The following is a 12338-nucleotide window of genomic DNA, read 5'->3' on the forward strand; positions in this document are numbered from 1 at the left end:
CACCAGGACTGCCGGAAGCTGCTGGGACAATTTGCAGACCTCTTCTCCCTCACTCTCGGAGTCACCCGGTGGTGTGTACACGATGTAGACACTGGGGACAGCCCGCCTGTACGACACCGGGCTTTTCGAGTTCCCGACCGAGTTCGGGCCTGCATTCAGTCCGAAGTGGCAAAGATGCTGGCTCTGGGGGTAGTCGAACCCTCCAACAGTCCCTGGGCCAGTCCTGTGGTCCTGGTCCCTAAAGCTGCCGCCCCCGGCGCACCCCCGGAGCTCAGGTTCTGTGTCGACTACCGGGGGCTGAATGCCGTCACCAGGACCGACGCCCATCCCATCCCCCGGGCGGATGAGCTGATCGATCGCCTGGGGGCCGCCAGGTATATCAGCACCTTCGACCTCACGGCCGGGTATTGGCAGATCGGCCTCACCCCTGGTGCCCAAGAACGATCTGCTTTCTCGACCCCTGATGGCCACTACCATTTCACCGTGATGCCCTTTGGCATGTGTTGGACCCGGCCTCGTGGCGTGGTTCGCGCCTGTCCCTCCACACCCTGCAAGCATAGGCCTGCACCCGAACCCCTGCGCAGCATCCCCGTTAGTGTAGCCTGCACCCCGAAGCCTGGTCGTCTCACCCCCGATAAGCCCGGACCCCCGTAACCCACGACCAGGCCCGCCTGTCCCCGTCCCGCTCCCGGCTCCGAGCGCCTAACCTTGCATGCCCCACAAGGCCCGGCAGCCATTTTCCCTTCCAGAGGTCCCTGTCTCCCTGGGCCTAGCGTGACCCCGGCCCCCAGCGAAACCCTGACTCCAATGGCGCGCCAGTACAGGACGGGGGGTAAAGCGCTCCCCGAGTGAGATAAGCCAGGCTGTTTCGATGGCACCTCCGGCCTCCCCTGAGAGACTGGTATCTGTCACACCTTTTGCCCTCCCCTGTGGGCCAGTTTCGATCGCACCTTTGGCCTCCCTGAGTGCTGGCTCCAGACCTGCTGGGCGTCTGGGAATTCCCGGACCCATTTCTCAAAGGATCAAAGAGCCCACCGCCGGACCTCGTCAACGACCAGCCCCCAGGGCTTGAGACCTCCGTCTGCGAGGGTCCGGACATCAAAGGGCCACTGGACTATATCTGGGCCCGCCCGACAACTAGCGGGCAGTTGTATCTTGGACCTGAAGCCTGCTGATCTGATCGCGGCTGACCCTAAGAAGAACTCATCTTGAACCTCTGAGCCCTGCTGACGCTGTCGCGGCTCCCTCCTCGCAACAAGGAACTGAACCACCTGAGCCCTGCTGACGCTGTCGCGGCTCGAGCTGAACTCGTAACCATCGGAGCCCTGCTGACGCTGTCGCGGCTCGTCCTCTCTAAAGACCTCGGAGCCCTGCTGACGCTGTCGCGGCTCGAGCTTGAAATTGTAACCATCGGAGCCCTGCTGACGCTGTCGCGGCTCGACCTCTAAGACCACCGGAGCCCTGCTGACGCTGTCGCGGCACAAGCTTGAACCTGCAACCATCCGAGCCCTGCTGACGCTGTCGTGGCTCCTCACGAACTTCTCCAGATCGAGCCCTGCTGACCTCGTCGCGGCTCGAGGAGTACTCTGGTCCGGCTGGACAATCGAGACCACCATCACGACCGAGCCGCCTCGACGGAGGTGAAGCAACCAGTACGACCATCATCGTCCGTATCCCCCGGCTCGAGGATTGAGAGCTGCGCGTAGGGTACGCCCCGTACTGCCCCAGAGACTAAAATACTGTCCCGCTTCCCCCTTCCTGAACTCTCAACGATTGCGTGATCCGTCGATCACGGTGTACATAAGAGTGCTTCCTTCTTTTTCTTTATATAAAGAACTTGTTACTAAGAAACCAACGGTGTGGTGTCTGTTCGTAGTGTGGTGTGAGCTCAGTGTGTACGATCCTAGACTCAAGGTCCTCCCCGGTGAGGACCTCACGTTAAGACTCGGCAAGATCTGTGGGAGAGGTGGGTCTTGGGGTGACCGGGTGAGCATAACCTGGCCCTCTGAGATTGCCCCTTCTAACATTGGTGGCAGCGTCGCGATAAGAACCTACGTCTAGGGATCATACAGTACTGACACACTACCCGAACAAAGAAGAACAACCATGAGCCTCACGAGCAACAAGACCACCTTCCAGATGGAGCTTCTGGGAGACTATTCGCACAAAGAGCTCAAGCAATATTGCAAAGATCTCTATATCCCGTCAACAGGATTAAGTACCAAAGAAGACTTTCAACAAGCCCTAACAGCCTGGGTGGAGGCCGTAGCCCAACCTCCAGCACCGACAGAAGTCGATGGAGAGGGAGCACCCCTGACCGAAACCCACGCCCCAGAGCGAGAAAGAGCAGAGTCCCCGACGTGGACCCGCAGCACAGAGAGAGGTCTGTCTCAAGAAGAGATGACCGACCGAGAACGCAACCGAACCCACGAGCTAGAACTAGCCCGTCTGAAGATGGAAGGAGAACTCAAGCTGGCCGAGAAGAAGCTAGCCATCGAGCAGCTGCGGCTGCAGGGAGAACTGGAGGAGAAGAAGCTCCAGAGAGAACTGGAGGAGAAGAAACTCCAGAGAGAACACGAAGGGAAAAGACTCCAGCTGGAGCACGAACGCAGCATGAAAGAGATCGAACTAAAGGCCAGGACCGAAGACCACCGAACTTCGGCGACCCGAGAGACCGTTCCCCCGGTGGAACCCAAGGTCCACATCCCCAAGGATGTGGTCAAAGAATATTATAAAAACGATGATATCCAACAATGGTTCAGGGCCTACGAGGTCGCCATGACCTCCCACCGAGTCCCGCAGAAAGATTGGGGAGCCGGGCTGTGGGGGCAATTCCTGAGTGAGGGGAGAGACACCCTACTCGACCTTCCGTCGGCCGAACAGACCTCCTACAGCCACATGAAAGAGGCCCTCCTCACAAGGTACGGACTCACCCCTGAAATGTACCGCCAACGCTTCAGAGAATGTAAGAAAATCCCTGGCACCACATGCGTGGAATATGTCAACTTCTACAGTCGGGCCCTGGAAGGGTGGATTAAGGGCAGCAAAGTATCCACCTTCGAGGGGCTCATCGACCTCATTGCCTACGAACATTTGTCTCTGAACTGCTTTGTGGAACTCCGACAGCACCTCCTGGACAGCAAGTGTGCCGACCCCCGGAAGCTGGCCGTCGAGGCCGATCGCTGGGTGAGCACCAGAGTACCCCGGGGGCCCGGGGGAGACTCTGGCCGAAATGAACAAGGACCATCCCGCCCGAGGGGAGGAGGGGGTCAGAATAGACAGAGTGGATCCCAGATAGGGTCCCCGCGCAGTCCCCCCAGAAACCAGCCCGGCACCTCGCCTCCCCCAGCGCGCAGGGTTCCCCCAAGCCAAGCCAGGGCCCAGAGTCAGCCAAGTCTGCTTCCATTGCCAGCAACCAGGGCATTATGCCAATGACCCCCGCTGCCTTTTATTCAAGAAGCCTGCCGCTGCAGGGCCCCCCGTGCGCCACATCACCTCAGTAGCCCTAGAAGAGGAGGGTGTGAGAAGTTGGCCTGATGTGCAGTGCTCACTATTCTAGTGATCACTATATATCAGTCCAAACAACCCTTATTGATGATTGGTTGTAAGTCAACCTTATAGACCAGCTATCCTAGTAGCATGGATACGAGCAGTCTAAGGCTAAGACTCTAGAGGGTGTGTTAAGCCAGCTGTTTTACCATCACATTACCCCTTGAACACCCAGTGAAAGGACACCACACAAGTTGTTATGAAAATAAACAGTGTATTTATTTATAACAAGACTACCCTGGCTCTTTATGAGACAGGGAGCTAAGCATACAACAAAACTCTTACGAAAATACTTTTAAGTTAGCACGTTACACAAATGCCCGAGGGGCACGAAAAACCATATACGCTAAAAGTGGAATGCGAATTACTAGCAGGTAAGTAACAGTTCTAATAGGCTTTGGAATCGCTAGGACTGGACTAGGGAATCGTTAGATTACTACTAGGAGGCCCAGGGGACTCGGGTGCAGAGTGTGCACTCTCACGCGGGATGCGGGACAAAGTCTATGGAAGCTAGAATTCACAAAGTTAGTGTTCACGGGCGAACCCGACCTGGTAGGGAGAAAACGACAGTGGATCCTGACCCTTGGATAGTGAGGCTATGCTGGGACACCGGAGTGCCGAAGTTACCTAGCCCAGGGGCTGCAGCTGCATAGGTCTGAAAAGACGTCGGGGATCTCGTTGCCGGACCAGGAGCCTGGAAGGAAGAAGTTGCTGGCAGGCGACCAGTGAAGAAAAGTTCGATGGATCCAAGCCTGGATCAAGGAAGAAGAAAACCTGAAAGCAGAGGGGACCAAGTTCTTGAATCACTAGCCAGTGATTAAGTGGGCACCAGGATGGCACCGGGCGAAGTCACCGCAGTCAGGTGAGTGGGCGCTGCTGGGCTCTGCAGTCTCTCGGACCAGGAGGCGTTGTCGGCGACCAGGATGGAGGTGCGAGCTGTCCCACGAAGGATGAAGTCGTTGGCGTCGAAGTTACCCAGGATTGGGCAACAAGCCTTGGCTAATTCAAGCCCACGCGGTGGACTCAAAATGGCGTCTTGAGTGGACCAGGAGGGTCCGGGGTGCTCCTCTTCTGGAAGGGAGCAAGGGCCAGTCTGGAGCAACCAGACCAGCAGCAGAAATGTCGTCGGGCGTCGTCAGGAAGGCCACAAGCCAACGGGCTAGTAGCCAAACAACGCGGTGAGCAGCGGAAAGCAGAAGGGCCCCACGCAGATCGTGGAGATGCTGGGGGGCTGCTCTTCGGTGCTGGAGCTGCTCAGGGTGGGGGCTTCTCGGACCCCAAAGCACTCACCAGGAATTCACTCGGCGGGCTTGCTGGAAAGAAGTCGTGCAGTCTTGCAGATGGCCGGTCCTTTGAGGTCTCGTCGCACCCACGGTTCTCAGCTGGGCTGTAGAGGTGGGTAGAGGTCAGAGGTGCCAGGGAAGCCGGTTCTCGTCGAGCTGGGCAGTCGGATTCCGGAGGAAGGACTTACAGCAGACCGCAGTGTTCTTTAGATGGTGCCTGCGGATGCAGGGTGACTACTCCTTAGTCACAAGGGAGAAATCTTAGGAAGAAGTCTTGAGTTCCTTTCGCAGAAAGTAGTTTCAGGATTCAAAGATGATCTGATTTGGAAGGGGGCCAGTCTCTACCTTTATCCTGTAAAAGGGGGCTGGCACGCGACTAGGTCCTGCCCTATGGGTGGGACCAGGAGGGGGGTGGTTACACCCACTTCCTTGGCGGGCTTTTCCCCAGCACAGGGCCTGGAGTGACCCTGGAACTGGTTCCAGCCAGCCTATGCACAGTGAGCACCGGGGTGCCACGTGCAGTCACCTTCCTCTAAAGCCCTGCCTACCTACAATACACAAAACCCTGTCTGGGACGGTGCTGGCACCGCCCCTGGCAGGAAACCCTTTGTCCTTATCTCCTGCTCTGGGAGGACTCCCAGCAGCAGGAGGGCAGACTTGTGTCTCGGTGGCAGCATCCATTTTGTGGATGCTAAGGCTCTGTCTGACTTTTAACCGGGTTATAGGTTACATGCATGTCGTGTCCCTCTAGAAGGGTGGAATGCTAACCCCGTCGCCAGAATTGGCGAGGGGTTAGTATTCCAATTCGTATGACACCTTACTCGACATGTTATGATAAAGCGATACCAGAGTTGGCACATAACCGCGAGGATTATAATGCACTTAAGAGTATATGGTATGCGATATCATGGAAACGGCTAAGGGATGGATCCCGAAAGCCGCAGACAGGCTCAGCTCATGCCAGAGCACCATCTCACACGATTCCAAGCACTCTGCCTTCAGGATTGTTAAGGCCTGCCATAGGAGTGACTGATAGGAGATCTGTGTGTCCATTTTAGGGTTAGATATAGGTATACTATATCTAAAGCAAAGGGTGAGTACACCACCTTGCCCCAGCTGTCGTGCAGCCAGTTGTGTCAGTTTTAGTTAGTCAATCCAGGGGTGGCACAATACATGCTTCAGCCCCTGGGAGACTTCTGGGTGCACCTCAGCCCTGGGTACAGGGACTTGGAGAGGGCCCAGTGCCAATTCAGTACCTAGGTACAATTTGGATAGAGAGAACAGCTAGGCTGTGGGTCTGATTAGCAGGCCCACAGCCAGGGAAAGTCGTAAACCAGCGCAGCAAAAAGCAAAAATCTGGGTGATCATAGGATTGCAGACCCTACTCTCCTACATGACCCCCCCCCAAACTTTGGGACAATAAACTAACCTTGACCAGGTGAGTCTTCTTGCTCTAAGTGGAAATACCTGGAGAGCCCATCAGCATTGCTGTGATCAGTCCCAGGTCTATGCTCCACTGTAAAATCCATCCCCTGTAGGGAAATGGACCACCTAAGCAGTTTGGAGTTTTCACCCTTCATCTGATTTAGCCACAAGAGGGGCTTATGGTCTGTCTGAATGGTGAAGTGAGTGCCAAACAAGTAGGCCCTCAGCTTCTTCAGGGCCCAGACCACAGCAAAGGCCTCCCTCTCAATAGCTGACCAATTTTTCTCTCTGGGTGTCAACCTTCTACTAATGAAAGCAATAGGCTGATCATTACCATCAAAATTCAGTTGAGACAGAACAGCTCCCACACCCAACTCAGAAGCATCTGTTTGGACAATGAATGGCTTGGAGTAATCTGGACTCTTGAGGATAGGTGCTGTGCACATGGCCTGCTTTAGGTCATTGAATGCTTTCTGACAGCTTGCTGTCCACTGAACTTTCTTTGGCATCTTCTTGCTTGTCAGGTCATTAAGGGGGGTCACTATGGACCCATAATTTCTGACAAACTTCCTATAGTACCCAGTCAGGCCCAAGAAAGCTCGAACCTGAGTCTGGGTGATTGGAGGAGTCCAGTCCTTGATGGCCTGTATCTTACTCTCCAGTGGCTGAACCTGGCCTCCACCTACAAGGTGGCCCAGGTATACAACCTGTGACTGCCCTATCTGGCACTTTGTGGCCTTGATAGTGAGGCCTGCCTTTTGCAGGGCCTCTAACACTTTCCTCAGGTGGACCAGGTGATCCTCCCAGGTGGAGCTAAAGACAGCAATATCGTCAAGATAAGCTGCACAGAAGTCATCCAGCCCAGTGAGGACTTGATTCACCAACCTTTGGAAGGTGGCAGGTGCATTTTTCAGTCCAAAGGGCATTACCACAAATTGATAATGCCCTCCAGGGGTAGAAAATGCTGTCTTGGGTTTGGCTTCCTCAGCTAACCTGATTTGCCAATACCCAGCTGTCAAATCAAATGTGCTTAAGAAGTTGGCAGAAGCCAATCTATCTATAAGCTCATCTGCTCTTGGTATTGGGTGGGCATCAGTCTTAGTGACTGCATTGAGGCCTCTGTAGTCTACGCAAAACCTCATCTCTCTCTTACCACCCTGGGTGTGAGGCTTTGGCACTAGAACTACTGGGCTAGCCCAAGGGCTATCTGAGGGCTCAATGACTCCCAGTTCCAACATTTTCTGCACTTCAGTTTTGATGCAGTCTCTAACATGATCAGGCTGTCTGTAGATTTTACTCTTGACAGGCAGGCTGTCTCCAGTGTCAACATCATGGGTACACCAATCAGTTTGGCTGGGTGTCAGAGAGAACATATGTCGAAAGGATTGCAGAACTTGCCTGCAATCCTGTTGCTGATGTTCAGTGAGGCTGCCACAAAAGACAACACCATCAACTGACCCATCATCAGGATTCTGAGTGAGCAGGTCTGGGAGAGGGTCACTCTCTTCCTCCTGTCCCTCATCTGTGGCCATGAGCAAGCTCATGTCCTTCCTGTCAACATATGCCTTGAGCCTGTTAACATGGAGCACTCTGAGAGGGCTCCTGGGAGTTCCAAGGTCCACCAAGTAGGTAACCTCTCCCTTTTGCTCAATGATGGTGTGGGGCCCAGACCATTTGTCTTTCAGAGCTGCTGGGGCCACTGGCTCCAGCACCCACACCTTCTGTCCTGGCTGGTACACAGTCAGTACAGCCTTTTGGTCATGCCAAGCTTTTTGAAGTTCCTGGCTGGCCTCAAGGTTTTTGGATGCCTTTTCCATATACTCACCCATCCTGGAGCGGAGGCCAAGTACATAGTCCACTATGTTGGTTGCAGGCTTTTTGAGAGGTCTCTCCCATCCTTCCTTCACCAAACACAGGGGTCCCCTTACAGGATGCCCATACAGAAGCTCAAAAGGGCTGTAGCCAACCCCCTTCTGTGGGACCTCTCTGTAAGCAAACAAGAGGCAGGGGATCAGGACATCCCATCTTCTCCTAAGAGGTTCAGGTAGTCCATGAATCATCCCTTTCAGGGTCCTGTTGAATCTCTCAACAAGCCCATTGCATTGTGGATGATAGGGTGTGGTGAACTTGTAGTTCACACCACACTCTTTCCACATGGCAGTCAGATATCCTGACATGAAGTTTGTACCTCTGTCAGAAACGACCTCCTTAGGGAAACCCACTCTGGAGAACACTCCAACTAGGGCTCTTGCCACTACAGGGGCTGTAGTGGTCCTAAGGGGAATAGCCTCAGGATACCTGGTGGCATGGTCCACCACCACCAGTATAAACTTGTGTCCTGATGCTGTCTGGGGTTCCATTGGACCAACAATGTCAATCCCCACTCTTTCAAAGGGAACCCCCACCACAGGTAGTGGTATGAGGGGGGGCTTTGTTGTGCCACCTGACTTACCACTGGCTTGGCAAGTGACACATGAGCGACAAAACTCCTTGGTATTCTCATTCATATGGGGCCAGTGAAAGTGTGAGACAAGCCTGTCCCAAGTCTTTGTCTGACCTAAATGACCTGCAAGGGGAATCTCATGGGCCAAGGTGAGAAGGAAACCTCTCAGAGACAAGGGGATGACCAGCCTCCTGGTTGCACCAGGCTTGGGGTCTCTTGACTCAGAGTACAGGAGTCCATCTTCCCAGTATACCCTGTGGGCACCTGTGGCATTCCCTGCAGCCTCAGCAGCAGCCTGCTGTCTGAGGGGTTCAAGGGAAGGGCAGCTCAACTGTTCCTTCCCCAGGTCTGCTCTGGAGGGTCCCCCTGAGCCCAGAAACTCAACTTGATCAAGTTCAAGCTCTTTAGGCTCAGTTTCCCTCAGCTCTTCTAGATCAGCCTCCTCAGAGACTTGATCCTCAACCTGGGGCAAGGGGGAAGGCAAAGCCTTACCCTTACTGCTCTTCTTCTTGGAAGGTGTCTGGTCCATAATTTCAGGATCCAGCACCTGTTCAGTGGGGCATCTTCTGGCCTGTGACCTAGTCACAGCAAGCACATGTGCTGGCAAGCCTAACATCTCCATGTGAGTCCTCTGCTCCACTTCTGACCATTGTGATGACTCCAAATCATTGCCCAACAAACAATCAACTGGGAGGTCTGAACTGACTACAACTTTCTTTTGTCCCTTCACTCCACCCCAGGAGAAAGCTACAATTGCCACACTATGACTAGTAGTGACATTGCTGGCATTGGTCACCAGGAAATCAGTACCTGGCATGATCTGTCCAGGGTCCACAAAGTTAGGTGTCACCATGGTGACACTGGCACAAGTGTCCCTATAGGCCTGAGCCATTTTGCCATTAATCAAAGGTGTCTGCCTGTATTTGCCCAAAGTATTGGGACTTATTTCAGGGGACATATCCATATCCCCTGTACAGACAAGGACAGCCTGAGTGAGTGTGCCAACTAAGTTGTCAGACCCCTCAGTACCCAAGGTTAACCCAACTAATGCCTTGGGAGTGACACTACCACTACTGACTGTACTAGGGGGTGCAGTTGCTTTAGGAGCTGTAGTGGCAGGAGTTTGTCCTCCTCTTTTGGTGCACTCACTAAACCAGTGAGATTTACTTTTGCAGTACTGGCACCACCTTTTCGACTGGCCTTCTTGAGTCTTCTTCTTCTGGGAAGCCTGACCCCCACCCTCTTTGGTTTGTTGGGGACCTGGTGAAGACTTCTGGTCATTTTGCTCATTCTTAACATTACCCTTCTGGTCTGCTTTCTTCTGACCACCCTGGTTCTGGTTCTGGTTCTGCTTGATCCTTGTCCTGACCCATTTGTCTGCCTTCTTTCCCAATTCTTGGGGAGAGGTCAGATCTGAATCAACAAGGTGCTGGTGCAGCAACTGGTTCTGACAATTGTTCAAAATTTGTTCTCTCATCATTAGATTATACAATCCTGTGTAATCTGTAACCTTGCTACCCAGCAACCAGCCCTCCAAAGCCTTAGTGGCACAATCCACAAAATCAGACCAGTCCTGAGACTGAGTTTTCTGGGTGTCTCTGAACAGCAACCTGTACTGCTCAGTGGTTAAACCAAACCCATCAACCAGTGTATTCTTCAGGACCTGGTAATTGTTAGCATCCTCCACTCTTGTAGTGAGGAGCTTATCTCTACCTTTACCATCAAAGGAGAGCCACAGTATAGCTGCCCACTGACTCTGGGGAATGCCCTGCACAGTGCAGGCCCTCTCCAGAGCAGCCATCCATTTCTGGATGTCATCCCCTTGCTTAAAGGGGGGCACTATTTTAGTCAGGTGTTTAGTATCTAAACCCTTCTCTCTATCTCTTGGGAGATTGCTGCCACCAGTGGGAGCTAGCCCACTCATCTGCTGCTCTCTTGCCAGGGCAAGCTTCTCTTTGGCCAGGGCAATTTCTTCCCTTTCAATCCTCAGTTCAGCTTGTCTCATCCTAGCTTCATGCTCCTTTCTCTGAGGGGAAGTAAATCTCCTCTGTGGAGGATTCCTTCTCCCCTGAGAAGAGGCATTAGAGTGCAGAGATCTATTGGAGTCCCTAGAAAGAGATCTATCTCTCCTAACTCCAAGGTTAGGCCCACTTCGGGTCAGTACTGGGGGGCCCCCAGATCCTAGCCCAAGTAAGTCTAAGTTGGTCCTAGTTAGCCTTCTGACTACCTCAAGACCCTTGTCTACCTCATCCCCAGAGAGTACCTCCTGATCCTCCTCCTCAACTGCTGAATCAGTGTTGTGGAGATCTGGATCCCCAGAGGTTCCCTCTAAGGCTGGCATGTTCTCATGTAACTGAGAAAGCTTTCTGGCATCATATGTCTCTAAGAGACCTATCAGAAAGGAAGTGGTGGGGTTAGACCCCTGCTTCAGTTTTCTGGAGACACAGATCTGTCTCATCTCATGGAAACTGAGAGCTGCATATCTTGAAGTGACCTGTGGAGGGTCAACACTGACCAGGGGAGTCTCAGTAGAGTCCCCCTGAGTCGACATGCTTTTCTAGTGAGGTGTAAGTGGTGCACTTACCTACACTATATGTTTGCCTACTGATCCCTTGCTAGAGTTGTAGTTTAGGGTGTGCTAGGCCCTAGGAGCTACAACAGCTGGTTCAGTAGAACTCAGAGTATTCTAAGCTAAGTTATATGTACCTTTAGTACTTATGTGATCTTTCACAAGATATTCTTAGGGCATGTGTGGTAAAACAACAGCAAGCTCAAATCCCAACCGCTGCTCACCAATGTGAGAAGTTGGCCTGATGTGCAGTGCTCACTATTCTAGTGATCACTATATATCAGTCCAAACAACCCTTATTGATGATTGGTTGTAAGTCAACCTTATAGACCAGCTATCCTAGTAGCATGGATACGAGCAGTCTAAGGCTAAGACTCTAGAGGGCGTGTTAAGCCAGCTGTTTTACCATCACATTACCCCTTGAACACCCAGTGAAAGGACACCACACAAGTTGTTATGAAAATAAACAGTGTATTTATTTATAACAAGACTACCCTGGCTCTTTATGAGACAGGGAGCTAAGCACACAACAAAACTCTTACGAAAATACTTTTAAGTTAGCACGTTACACAAATGCCCGAGGGGCACGAAAAACCATATACGCTAAAAGTGGAATGCGAATTACTAGCAGGTAAGTAACAGTTCTAATAGGCTTTGGAATCGCTAGGACTGGACTAGGGAATCGTTAGATTACTACTAGGAGGCCCAGGGGACTCGGGTGCAGAGTGTGCACTCTCACGCGGGATGCGGGACAAAGTCTATGGAAGCTAGAATTCACAAAGTTAGTGTTCACGGGCGAACCCGACCTGGTAGGGAGAAAACGACAGTGGATCCTGACCCTTGGATAGTGAGGCTATGCTGGGACACCGGAGTGCCGAAGTTACCTAGCCCAGGGGCTGCAGCTGCATAGGTCTGAAAAGACGTCGGGGATCTCGTTGCCGGACCAGGAGCCTGGAAGGAAGAAGTTGCTGGCAGGCGACCAGTGAAGAAAAGTTCGATGGATCCAAGCCTGGATCAAGGAAGAAGAAAACCTGAAAGCAGAGGGGACCAAGTTCTTGAATCACTAGCC

This window comes from Lissotriton helveticus, chromosome 12, assembly GCF_964261635.1.
Source record: "Lissotriton helveticus chromosome 12, aLisHel1.1, whole genome shotgun sequence".
NCBI classification, from domain to species: domain Eukaryota; kingdom Metazoa; phylum Chordata; class Amphibia; order Caudata; family Salamandridae; genus Lissotriton; species Lissotriton helveticus.